Below are 14,996 nucleotides of genomic sequence, written 5' to 3' on the forward strand. Positions count from 1 at the left end.
TTATTGTTATATTTAAAAAAATTAAGAATGAAATTAAGATTATGTGTTGCAAAATGAAATTTATTCAAAAAATATATATACAAATGTCCTGCATGTATATAGTTGATATCACAGTATACAAATTCATAGAAAACGAAATAAAAATATATTCTATCACGCCCTCAAAATTAACTCATTAAATATATCATTGACATGCATTAATTAAAGAAAACACTTTATTAATTCATTCATCAGAGTATTACCAAATAAAACATTACATGTGACATCAAATTAAATGCCCTACAGGCTTACATCTTTCCAAGCCAACACTTGGACACAAAAGTATGAGATCTAACTCAAATACAAATAAAGCCCTAGCCTTGAGTGTTTACATGTACTAACAATGAAAAGAACAAATAACTGAAAATAGTCTTCAAAATCCAAGTCCTTCCAAGCTAAGTCCTTGGAGGTAGTTTATCATCTGAACCTGAAAATGATGTTCCCATAAAGGGTGAGCCACAGCCCAGTAGAAAAATACTAAACCAAATATAAGCATTGAATAAAGTTATAGCATACAATAGATGGTTAACCAAGATAATCAATTACATCATTTTACAGTCTCATGACACTATTGTCTAAATCACACCTTACTTTCCAACTTTATCAATATGGCTCAGAACCTGGCCAAACTTACAACAGTGAACTATATATATATCATATTCACATTCTTCCAATGTCAACAAACAGATGAGACTCAGGCTCAAATCAAAACACTTCATACTTCCAGTTTGATACACATTTTAGTGCTGTATCAATAAAAACACTTCAATATAAATAAGCACACATAAAAGTGATGCTAATGGAGTCCATCCCCTATCTCCTCCCAAACAAAATCCGGTTTAGAGGTCCATCCCCTATCTTCCCCTAAACCGTGGAGTACATCCCCTATCTCCTCCCACACAAAACAATGTATGTAAACACATAGCATATACACCACACAATCAATACACTTAATGTCTGTATTAATTCAACAGTCAAAATTAATGACTCAACCAATGCGATTAGTTTCAGTTATCCCTAATCCACATGCAATGTCTACAACAATCATGACTATCCTCCACCGATAGCCCAAAACAGTTATTTCTAGACTTGAAAATAAATACACCAACAATTCAATAGGCGAGTGATTTAAATTATCCAACTACACCATTTAATCAATGAATTCCTCAATTCCCTTAAATTAATTTTACAAATTAATTAATTAATACAACTAGGGTTTTTCCCAAAATTGTCAAAGTAACCCCAACATATCAATATACCAAAACTTAGAACAAAACTTATAAAATGGAGTAGGAAATCCCTACCTCGATTAAAATAACCAGAATGGAGAAGACAGAGATGAATACCCAAATTCCAATGTGCTCCAAATCACTAAATGTTCAGATTAAATGGGAGCCCTTGACTCACTCCATCTTTTAAATAAAGGATCTAAGGTAGAAACTCACTCTAGGTAGATCAATCCTAAGAGAGAAGGTGTGTAGAGGGAGAGAAAACTCGTAACTAGGGTTATTGGAATATGAAAGTGTATGAAAAACAGATCTGAAACACGCTGTTGCCTATTTAAACCTGACAGGCTCGCTCGAGCGAAGACTTGGTCGCTCGAGCGACCAGACACAGAAAATCCACGCTCGAGCCAACCCAGAAGCTCGCTCAAGCGAAGGAAATCTCGCTCGATCGAAGAACTCAAACCCTCAGGTCTGTAACCAGACACACGCTCGAGCGAAGGAACTCTCGCTCGAGTGAAGAACGAACTAACTCGCTCGAGCGAAGAAAAGCTCGCTCGAGCCAAAAACCACTGCTCTTTTGTCTAACTCCAAAACGCAATCCTCGCTCGAGCGAAGAAACCCTGGATCGAGCGACGGACCAAAACAAAGAGCTAGCTTGAGCGAAGAACTGCTCGCTTGAGCGAAGGGTCAAAATTCTGGGCAGCAACCCTTTGCTCCCAAGCTCAACCAATCTGCTACAAACCTGCCCAATGCATCCCCTAACTCAGAAATAGGAAATTAAAGGATGGTAACAATCAAAATACAATAGCAGGAGCTACGGAACCTAAGTCCGGATACAATAAACAAATGAGAAAAGACCGGGGTCGCTATAACCTCCCCCCCTTAAAAGAATTTCGTCCCCGAAATTAAGCATAAGTTTTTTGAAAACAGGTTTTTTTTTTTATAATATGACAATTCAATAGTAAACAACTTGACCAAAACTGGTCATTTCATCTCTTATCAAGAAGCATCTCATAATGTGTATATAAAACAACATATATATTTCGCCTGCATCATTATAATGCATTATTTCCTTCAATGCTAGCAATTCCCATATCATATTCAATTGCATGATATATACAACTCATTCAGCAATGGAATCAACATCTGCAATGTTACACTAAACTTCTATAATGAAGCCAGTTTCAAGATACACCCATTTACCAAAACATACTCAATGTTTTACAACTTAGGACATATGTAAAGCTCTTAAGTTCAATAATATAACAGAATCTAATTATAAGATTACATATCAACAAACATGTCCGGATATTTCTCGCAGACTTCCAATTCACGTTCCCAAGTGGCTTCATCCACTCCGTGATGTTTCCACAAAACTTTGACTAAAGGGATGGTTTTGCCTCGTAAAACTTCATCCCGCCTATCCAAAACCCGAACCGGTCTCTCCTCATACGAGACATCCTCATCAACCACTAAATCGGTCCAATCCAACACATGTGATGGATCCGGCTCATACTTCTGAAGCATACTCACATGAAACACGTCATGTACTCCGGACAACTGCGGTGGCAAAGCTAAACGATAGGCAGCCTCGCCAATCCTCTCAAGGATCTCAAAAGGACTAATGAACCGAGGGGACAACTTCCCGCTCTTCCCAAACCTCATCAAACCCCGTCTAGGTGATATCTTTAGAAAGACATGATCACCCACCTCAAACACCAAAGGTCTCCTCCTACGGTCGGCATAAGATTTCTGACGACTCTGTGCTGTAACAAGCCTCTTACGGATAAGCTCAACCTTCTCCATCGTTTCCCTCACCAACTCCGGACCCAACAGAGGTGCATCACCCACCTCGGCCCAACAAACAGGAGATCTACACGGTCGACCATACAAGGCCTCAAACGGTGCCATACCGATACTAGACTGGAAACTGTTGTTGTAGGCAAACTCCACCAACGGCAAGTGCCTCTCCCACGACCCACTAAAGTCTAGAACACAACCCCGAAGCATATCCTCAAGGATCTGAATAGTACGTTCGGACTGCCCGTCAGTCTGAGGATGATAAGCCGTGCTAAAGGTCAACTTAGTGCCTAAGGCACTCTGCAAACTCTGCCACAACCTGGCAGTAAAACGAGGATCTCTATCTGAGACGATCGTCACTGGGACCCCGTGCAACCTCACTATGTCCCGAATGTACAGGTCGGCAAGATGATCTACCGAATCTCTCACGCGCATAGGAATGAAGTGCGTCGACTTAGTCAACCGGTCTACAACCACCCAAATAGCATCACTACCCCGCTGAGTCCTCGGAAGACCTAAAACGAAGTCCATAGTGACGTGTTCCCACTTCCACTCGGCAATAGGCAAGGGTTGCAACAAACCCGCTGGCCTCTGATGTTCGGCCTTCACTTGCTGACAAGTAAGGCACTTAGATACGAAAGCTGCCACATCTCCCTTCATACCCCGCCACCAAAACTGGCGACCCAAATCCCGATACATCTTAGTGCCTCCCAGATGCACCGCAAGGCGTGAATGATGAAACTCTCGGAGTACCTCTTCTCGGCAAGACTCCGGCACAAACAGACGGTCTCGGTATCTCACACTCAGGTTGGGATACACCGTCAAACCCTTCTCAACCTTCCCACCGAAAATCTTCTCACGGAGGGATTCTACCTCAAGGTCACCCCTCTGAGCCTCTAACACTCGAGTCACGAGTGTAGGCTGTACAACAACAGAAAACAAGGCCGCAGCCTCAACGGATTCGCCCAGAAATAAATCAAACTCCCCAAGTGCACCCAACATCTCCCATTCCCAGATGGCTATACTAGTTATGTCACCAACAGATTTCCTGCTAAGGGCATCGGCCACCACATTGGCCTTTCCCGGATGATAATGCAACTCGAAGTCATAATCCTCAATAAACTCCATCCACCTCCTCTGCCTCAAGTTCAAGTCTTTCTGTGTAAACAGATATTTCAGACTCTTATGATCCGAGAATACCTCGAACCTCTCACCATAAAGATAATGCCTCCAAATCTTCAAGGCAAATATCATAGCTGCTAACTCTAAATCATGCGTAGGGTAATTCTTCTCATGAATTTTAAACTGACGTGAGCCATAGGCAACTACTTTCCCTTCTTGCATCAACACACAACCTAGATCCTCTCGTGAGGCATCACAATAGACTGCATAACCCAACCCTCTTTCTGGAATAATCAATACTGGAGCGGTGGTCAATCTAACTTTCAACTCCTGAAATGACTTTTCACAAGTCTCACTCCATACAAATTTGACTCCCTTCCGAGTCAATCTAGTCAAAGGCGAAGCTAATCTGGAGAAATCTTTCACAAACCGGCGATAATACCCAGCTAACCCCAGAAAACTGCAGATCTCAAACACACTATTAGGCTGTGCCCAATCTTGCACTGCCTTAGTCTTGGATGTATCAACAGACACTCCTTCCCCAGAAACTACATGGCCTAAGAACTTGACCTCTTCTAGCCAGAACTCACACTTCCCAAACTTAGCATAAAGCTTATGGGCTCTAAGCAACTCAAGCACCACTCTCAAGTGTTCCTTGTGCTTCTCCTCAGAAGGTGAATAGATGAGGATGTCGTCCACGAAGACGACTACAAATCGATCTAAGAATTCCCAGAAAATTCGGTTCATCAAATCCATAAACACTGCTGGTGCATTGGTGAGCCCAAATGGCATCACCAGAAACTCATAGTGGCCATACCGCGTACGGAATGCCGTCTTCGGAATATCCTCCTCCCTAACTCTTAACTGATGATAACCCGATCTCAAGTCTATCTTCGAGAAACAACGGGAACCTTTCAACTGATCGAACAGATCATCTATACGAGGCATAGGTTACTTATTCTTAACCATAGCCCGATTCAATTTCCGGTAATCTATACAAAGTCTCAAAGCACCACCTTTCTTTTTAACAAAGAGGGCCGGTGCTCTCCACGGCGAAACACTAGGACGAATAAAACCCTTGTCTAGTAACTCCTGGAGCTGAATCTTCAACTCAACTAACTCGGCTGGGGCAAAACGATAAGGTGCCATAGAAATCGGCACCGTGCCGGGCACTAGGTCAATAGAGAATTCAATCTCTCGATGCGGTGGCAAACCAACAAGATCCTCGGGAAAGACGTCCGAGTACTCACAAACCACCCTTGGCAACACAATCTGAGTCTCATCATCCTCACTAATCGAAAGGTTAGCAAGTAGACCACTAAGCTCACTCCGTCCTCGCGGAACATACCTCGGTGGCAACACACTACCAACCCGGTCCCCCAGAAAATGAAAACACTCTCCGCTCACAGTACAACAAGTGACCCTCTGACGGTAGCAATCAATAACTGCCCGGTATGACGATAACCAGTCCATACCCAAAATAACATCGAAGCCCCTCATAGGCATAACTACAAAGGAAAATGGGATTCTATGATAATCAACCTCTATATCACAACCCCTAACACCTTGTTTCAAAATCAATTCACCCCCAAGAGGTGACACTACACATATAGGAGATGCTAACTGTGCTAACTCCAACTCCAAAACAGATGCAAATGCAGCAGACACAAAGGAATGAGATGCACCCGTATCAATCAAAACACTAGCAACCGAGTTGCAAAACAAGAAGGTACCTCTCACAACTGATGGTGCCAGCACAAGATCCTGTGCGGTAACAGCATACACGCGCCCAGACGACCTCTAATCAACTTGCTCACCCCTAGGAGCATAAGATTGCTGCACCGACTGGGACGTTGAAGCCCCCTGATTGGCCCTCAAGGCCTGACCTGACTGAGCTGGCTGCTGACCCTGAATCGGCCTCAAACCAGATGCACCAGGTGTGCCACCCAACTGTGGGCAAAACCGCTTCATATGCCCCGGCTGACCACACTGATAACACGAGAGTGGCTGGCCTCTACCCTGGCTCTGGCTCTGAGATCGAGCCGAAGATGATGCTGCTCTCTGCACTCCTCCCCTCTAAGGACAAACTGGAGACTTGTGGCCTAGCTGGCCACACTTGAAACAAGTAATGTCTCCCTGACTGCCTTTCCCCGAACTAGCACTCGGCACAGGAAAAGTCGATCTAGAAAAGCTACCCTGAGACTGCTGAGGATTAAAACCCTTCTGTCTCCTACTATCACTCTGACCATCCTGACTCCTCTTGGAGCCCTTCTGTCCTTCCTCCTCCTCCTGCATCATGATTTCCATGTGGGCTGCAGCATCAACCATACGCCCATAATCCTGAATCATAGTTCCCCCAACTCTTAGCTTGAGGCCACGCCTCAACTTCTTCTCAAACTCTATACAACGGCGTTTCTCAGACGCCACCAACTCAGGTGCAAACCTGGACAAACTAGTAAATGCAGCCTCAAACTCGGCCACTGAAGAACTCGACTGCTTAAGCTGGCAGAACTGGTCTCTCAGCTTCTCTCTAACTGCTGGAGATAAGAACTTTTCCTGGAAAGCATTCACAAAAGCCTCCCATGTACCTCCTATACGACCCTTAGTAAACTTCCACCACTGACCCGCATCCCCCTTCAACTGGAAAGATGCCAAGGTCACTTTCAACCCCTCGTCTTCGATGCCAAGCATCTCAAACGTCTTCGTTGTCTGTTCGAGCCATTCATCTGCCTTAAGCGGCTCTTTAGGATCACCCACAAATTCATCCGGATTAGACCGGAAGAACTCCCTTTTCAGAAAGGAAGGTCCTGCATCAGCAGCAACATCCCGAGCTTGATTCTCAGCTCTGAGAATGCCTACAGACTCCCTGAATGCCCCTGCTATCTCTCGGGCTAAAGCGCCCATAGCCTGCTGGCCTACTGGCTCGGCCACATTGGCCTGACCAATTCCCTCCTGAACTGCTGGAATCTCCTCTGGCACAGGCACCTCCTGCCTACCTGGCCTACCACGCCTACCGCGTCCTCGTCCTCGTCCTGACATCCTAATAAAGGAAACAAAGATGTTAGCACATTAATAAATGTGCCGAAGATAAACACTCGCGTCCTAATGCATTGGACAACAACAATTCATTCCACGTAAGCACATAATCACATAAGCACCTACGAATTTCATTCCCGGATAATGATAGTCCCTATGCGTTACCATAGTTCCGGTTGGAAGCAGCAATGATCAAGTGCCTTTCCAACAAGACTACTAGAAACTCAAGAGTCCAATCAACATCCTAGAAACTACATTCCATACCCACATAATCACATAAACATGTTATCACATAAGCATATAACATTACACTAAGTCTCTATCAAACGAGACAAACCCAATGTGATACTAATCACTTCCCACGTACCCAAAGTATTCAAACCTGGCTCTGATACCAAGTTGTCACGCCCTCAAAATTAACCCATTAAATATATCATTGACATGCATTAATTAAAGAAAACACTTTATTAATTCATTCATCAGAGTATTACCAAATAAAACATTACATGTGACATCAAATTAAATGCCCTACAGGCTTACATCTTTCCAAGCCAACACTTGGACACAAAAGTATGAGATCTAACTCAAATACAAATAAAGCCCTAGGCTTGAGTGTTTACATGTACTAACAATGAAAAGAACAAATAACTGAAAATAGTCTTCAAAATCCAAGTCCTTCCAAGCTAAGTCCTTGGAGGTAGTTTATCATCTGAACCTGAAAATGATGTTCCCATAAAGGGTGAGCCATAGCCCAGTAGAAAAATACTAAACCAAATATAAGCATTGAATAAAGTTATAGCATACAATAGATGGTTAACCAAGATAATCAATTACATCATTTTACAGTCTCATGACACTATTGTCTAAATCACACCTTACTTTCCAACTTTATCAATATGGCTCAGAACCTGGCCAAACTTACAACAGTGAACTATATATATATATCATATTCACATTCTTCCAATGTCAACAAACAGATGAGACTCAGGCTCAAATCAAAACACTTCATACTTCCAGTTTGATACACATTTTAGTGCTGTATCAATAAAAACACTTCAATATAAATAAGCACACATAAAAGTGATGCTAATGGAGTCCATCCCCTATCTCCTCCCAAACAAAATCCAGTTTAGAGGTCCATCCCCTATCTTCCCCTAAACCGTGGAGTACATCCCCTATCTCCTCCCACACAAAACAATGTATGTAAACACATAGCATATACACCACACAATCAATACACTTAATGTCTGTATTAATTCAACAGTCAAAATTAATGACTCAACCAATGCGATTAGTTTCAGTTATCCCTAATCCACATGCAATGTCTACAACAATCATGACTATCCTCCACCGATAGCCCAAAACAGTTATTTCTAGACTTGAAAATAAATACACCAACAATTCAATAGGCGAGTGATTTAAATTATCCAACTACACCATTTAATCAATGAATTCCTCAATTCCCTTAAATTAATTTTACAAATTAATTAATTAATACAACTAGGGTTTTTCCCAAAATTATCAAAGTAACCCCAACATATCAATATACCAAAACTTAGAACAAAACTTATAAAATGGAGTAGGAAATCCCTACCTCAATTAAAATAACCAGAATAGAGAAGACAGAGATGAATACCCAAATTCCAATGTGCTCCAAATCACTAAATGTTCAGATTAAATGGGAGCCCTTGACTCACTCCATCTTTTAAATAAAGGATCTAAGGTAGAAACTCACTCTAGGTAGATCAATCCTAAGAGAGAAGGTGTGTAGAGGGAGAGAAAACTCGTAACTAGGGTTATTGGAATATGAAAGTGTATGAAAAACAGATCTAAAACACGCTGTTGCCTATTTAAACCTGACAGGCTCGCTCGAGCGAAGACTTGGTCGCTCGAGCGACCAGACACAGAAAATCCACGCTCGAGCCAAGAAAGCCTTGCTCGAGCCAACAACCCAGAAGCTCGCTCAAGCGAAGGAAATCTCGCTCGATCGAAGAACTCAAACCCTCAGGTCTGTAACCAGACACACGCTCGAGCGAAGGAACTCTCGCTCGAGCGAAGAACGAACTAACTCGCTCGAGCGAAGAAAAGCTCGCTCGAGCCAAAAACCACTACTCTCAGGTCTAACTCCAAAACGCAATCCTCGCTCGAGCGAAGAAACCCTGGATCGAGCGACGGACCAAAACAAAGAGCTAGCTCGAGCGAAGAACTGCTCGCTCGAGCGAAGGGTCAAAATTCTGGGCAGCAACCCTTTGCTCCCAAGCTCAACCAACCTGCTACAAACCTGCCCAATGCATCCCCTAACTCAGAAATAGGAAATTAAAGGACGGTAACAATCAAAATACAATAGCAGGAGCTACGGAACCTAAGTCCGGATACAATAAACAAATGAGAAAAGACCGGGGTCGCTATATATTCATTGAAACAGTGTCTTTTGTAACTAACGCAACAAAATAACTGGTGATGAGCAAAGTTATAACGGGGGACTGGCCAATTATATATCTTGCAATTCCTCTCCTGCAGGATATAATCATATCAGCCCATGCCAATTTTTTTTGATGATATTGTACAAACTTTACCACTATATTTACTAATAATTCACTTATTGTGTTCGGTTGAGAGATCTGGACAGAGATTTAAAATGAAAAAGAAAAAATGTATGTGAAATGTGAATAAAATATACTTACATTTTATCTAATTTCACACTTTGTGAAATCTCTCAACCAAACAAAACGTTAGTTTCATTTCATGATGAAAAATAACTTACAAATAGAATTTTCCTTAAAGGAAAAATTAACTAGAATGATGAGGTATTGACAATGTTGAAATTATAAGTCATAATAAATGGTGCTTTAAATGAAAATAAAGATAATTATACATTTTAATTGAACAGAATTGACAACATCATTTATTTGCTGATACAATTAATGAATTATTGATGAAAATGGACCTACCTATTATTTGATACATCAATAAGATTTTTTTTTTTCTAATAAAAAAAATTATTTGAATTCATTTTTTTAGAAAAACCATTGTAATCATGTTAAAAGTGTAGGTTTAATTGTATTTTTTTTAAACATCAAGGGAGATAAGTGTAATGAATCCAAACAAAAAATACAAGCACATGTAAGCAGTTTTTTTTTTTAATCTTTAATGAAATTTTTAATATTTTTTAATAAATATTTTTCCTTTTAGTACACTTAAAAAAAATTATTGCCTAATATATATATATATATATATATATAAATAAAAAACGAAAATCAAATCTCAAAAGCTAAACCAAACATGATTTTTTTTTCCCCATCAATAGCATGAAGAAAGACTGTAATAACAACCACAAAGGAGGTTGGTTTGTTGGGTGACGACTTACGTATGAAGGTTTGCTTTTTCTCTGATCTCAGGATCGAACTTCCTAGCTAGCAAAAGTATACTTTGGGGCCACGGACGCCAGGGCGTAAGCCCTGCTTCAGAAGGCTTGTTCAGATTGTAGGGACTTAATCTGATACACATATCCTGGCCCAAGATATCCTACATATAAAAAGGAAAAAAAAAAAAAAAAGACTATTATAATGTACTAGGCCTAGTCTAATTGGTCACCGTAACTTCTTAAATGCTTAGTCTTTAAAAAGAGGTCATGTGTTCAATTCTCTTTAGTGAAAGTTGATTTAAGAAGGTAAACATTTTGTGCTTTGCAGAGAGTGCGAGAAGTTTAACGTCCAAAAAAAAAAACAAAAACAAAAGAAAGACTGTTGCTCGATGAATGATTGATTACAACTTTGTAACTAATCATGAGTTACATATTAACTCTTGAGCTTAACCAGAATTATTTTGAGTATGATTTATCTTTTAATTTATCGTAAAAAGGCATCCAAAAAATTTAAAAAAATAATATGATTAAAACAAGTTAATCAATTAATAAGCCACTTATTTATTGCGTCCCCAAACAAGCTTAATTAACTACATAGTTAAAACTTACACTAACTCTAACTAATTATTGCTACAATAGAATTGTTGCGCTGAGTAATGTTCCTCTGTTCTGCTGGGACTGCACTTTGGTGTGGACTAGCAGTAAGCTAAAAGTAATCATGATGAGCTGATGTTGAGCTGGAGACTTTATCGTTTACTTAAGGTGGTCGCGGTTCGGTTTTGGACAGTTTGCGAATCAGTTTGAATCTGTCTGCATATATGCGATTTGAGAAAAATTCAACCCGTAACTACCTGTAGTGCAGACTACGGTTTGTGCAGATAAGATTCGCGGATGTGCAAGCGATTTGCGGATTGAATTTTTTTCTTTGAAAACTTATTTTGAAGCTTTTTTTTTCACCCATTTTGTAAATATTTGTAACGCCCTCAAAATAAACTCATAATATATAACATTGATGTGCATTAATAAAAGAAAACCAACCATTATACCATTCATCAGAGTATTCTTATTGAAAAGCATTACATGTAACATCAAAAGTAAATGCCCTACGGGCTTACATCTTTCCAAGCCAACACTTAAACACAAAATGTGAGTACTAACTCAACTACAAATTAAGCCCTTGGCTTGATTGTTTACATGTAATATCAAATAAAATAAATAACAACTAAACTAAACAGAGTCTTCAACTCCAACTCCTTCCAAGCTAAGTCCTTGGAGGTAGCATATCACCTGAACCTGAAAATGATGTTCCCGTATAGGGTGAGCCACAGCCCAGTAGAAACATACTAAACCAAATATAAGCATTGAATAAAGCAATAGTATTCAATAGATGGTTAACACAACTATTCACTTTCCCAACATACAGTTTCATGACATTAATGTCGATGACACGTTTCATTTTCCATTATTTGTTCAACTTTCCATTTATATCAATATGGCTCAGAACTTGGCCAAACTATAAGAGTGAACTAAATATCACATTAACATTTCTTCCAATATCAACAAAACAAATGAGACTAAGGCTCATACCAAAACACTTCCATACTTCCCGATTGATACACATTTTAGTGTTGTATCAACAACATGCAAAAACACTTCCATAAATCAAGAAGCACACATATAGTGGTGCTAATGGAGTCCATCCCCTATCTCCTCCCAAACAAAATCTGGTTTAGAGGTCTATCCCCTATCTTCCCCTAAACCGTGGATTACATCCCCTATCTCCTCCCAAACAAAATGCATATACAATATATTAAACACTTGGCATATACAACACACACTCAATACACGTATTTTCTGTATTAATTCAACAGTCAAAATCAACGACTTAACCAATGTGATTAGTTTCAGTTTTTCCTAATCCACATGCAATGTCTACAACAATCACGACTATCCTCCACCGATAGCCCAAAACAGTTATTTCTAAACAGGAAATAAATGAATCAACTAATATAATTCCAACATTTTCATAGGTGAGTGATTAAACAAATCAACTACACCATTTAATTAATAAATTCCTCAATTTCATGAACTCAACTAAATTCCCCAATTTTCCCTAAATTAATTATACAAATTAATTTATTACAACAATTAGAGTTTTTCCCAAAATTACCAAACAACCCCCAACATATCAAAATACCAAAACTTAGGACAAAACCTATAATATGGAGTAGGAAATCCCTACCTCGAAGTAAATAACCCGAATGGAGAAGATGAAGGCCAAAAACCAAAGTGCTCCAAATCGCCAAACTTTCAGATTAATATAGCGACCCCGGTCTTTTCCCATTTGATTATTGTATCCGGACTTAGGTTCCGTAGATTCTGTCATTGTATAATTGCTATTGTTGTCCCTTATTTTCTCATTTGGAGTTATAGGATGTGTTGGACAGGTTTGTTTCAGGTTGGTTGGGTTTAGAAACCAAGTGTTGCTGTCCAGAATTTTGGATCTTCGCTCGAGCGAGGAGTTGGTCGCTCGAGCGAGCTGTTGTTTTTGGTTCTTCGCTCGAGCCAGGGTTTGATCACTCGAGCGAGAGTTTGCGTCTGGTTTGGACCTGTAGCTTTGCATTATTGGCTCGAGCGAGCTTCTCTTCGCTCGAGCGAGGATTGCGTTTTGGAATTAGACCTGATAACAGTGGTTTTTGGCTCGAGCGAGCTTTCCTTCGCTCGAGCGAGCTTCTGGGTTGTTGGCTCGAGCAAGGCTTCCTTGGCTCGAGCATATCTTTTCTGTGTCTGGTCGCTCGAGCGACCAAGTCTTCGCTCGAGCGAGCCTATTCAGTTTATATACACAGCAGCGGGTTTTGATCAGTCTTTTTCACCTTCTTTTTGATTCCAAACCCTAGGTCCGACTTCTCTCTCTCCCTACTCACCTTCTCTCTTAGGTTTGATCTATTTAGAGTGTGTTTCTACCCTAGTTGCTTTATTAAAAAGATAGAGTGAGTCGAGGGCTTCCATTTAATCTGAACATTTGGCGATTTGGAGCACATTGATTTTTGGGTATTCATCTCTATCTTCTCCATTCGGGTTATTTTCTTCGAGGTAGGGATTTCCTACTCCATTCTATAAGTTTTGTTCTAAGTTTTGGTATTTTGATATGTTGGGGATACTTTGATAATTTTGGGAAAAACCCTAGTTGTAATAATTAATTAATTTGTATAATTAATTTAAGGGAATTGAGGAATTTGGTTAAATTCATGAAATTGGGGAATTTATTGATTAAATGGTGTAGTTGGATAATTTAAATCACTCGCCTATTGAATTGTTGATATATTTATTTCCAAGTCTAGAAATAACTGTTTTGGGCTATCGGTGGAGGATAGTCATGATTGTTGTAGACAATGCATGTGGATTAGGTATAACTGAAACTAATCACATTGGTTGAGTCATTAATTTTGACTGTTGAATTAATACAGACATTATGTGTATTGATTGTGTGTTGTATATGTTATGTGTTTACATACATTGTTTTGTGTGGGAGGAGATAGGGGATGTACTCCACGGTTTAGGGGAAGATAGGGGATGGACCTCTAAACCGGATTTTGTTTGGCAGGAGATAGGGGATGGACTCCATTAGCATCACTTTTATGTGTGCTTATTTATATAGAAGTGTTTTCATTGATACAGCACTAAAATGTGTATTAATCTGGAAGTATGAAGTGTTTTGATTTGAGCTTGAGTCTCATTTGTTTGTTGACATTGGAAGAATGTGAATATGATATATATGATTCACTGTTGTAGTTTGGCCAGGTTCTGAGCCATGTTGATAAAGTTGGACAGTAAAACGTGTATTAGACAATACTACCATGAGACTGTAAAATGAAGTAATTTATTATCTTGGTTAACCATCTGTTGAATGCTATTGCTTTATTCATTGCTTATATGTGGTTTAGTATATTTCTACTGGGCTGTGGCTCACCCTTTATGGGAACATCATTTTCAGGTTCAGGTGATAAGCTACCTCCAAGGACTTAGCTTGAAAGGACTTGGATTCTGAAGACTATTTTCAGTTGTTTGCTTTTATTTGTTAGTACATGTAAACACTCAAGCCTAGGGCTTTATTTGTGATTGAGTTAGAACTCATACTTTTGTGTCCAAGTGTTGGCTTGGAAAGATGTAAGCCTGTAGGGCATTTAATTTGATGTTACATGTAATGCTTTTGTTTAGAAAGACTCTGATGAATATTATAATGAATTATTAAAGTGTTTTCTTTAAATAATGCATGTCAATGTTATATATAATGGGTTATTTTTTTTAGGGCGTTACAACTTGGTATCAGAGCGTACCGGGTTTGAATACTTTAGGTACGTGGGAAGTGATTAGTATCACATTGGGTTCGTCTCGTTTGATAGAGACTT

The sequence above is a fragment of the Camellia sinensis genome, chromosome 12, assembly GCF_055761805.1.
Source record: "Camellia sinensis isolate YWXY chromosome 12, ASM5576180v1, whole genome shotgun sequence".
NCBI classification, from domain to species: Eukaryota; Viridiplantae; Streptophyta; class Magnoliopsida; order Ericales; family Theaceae; genus Camellia; species Camellia sinensis.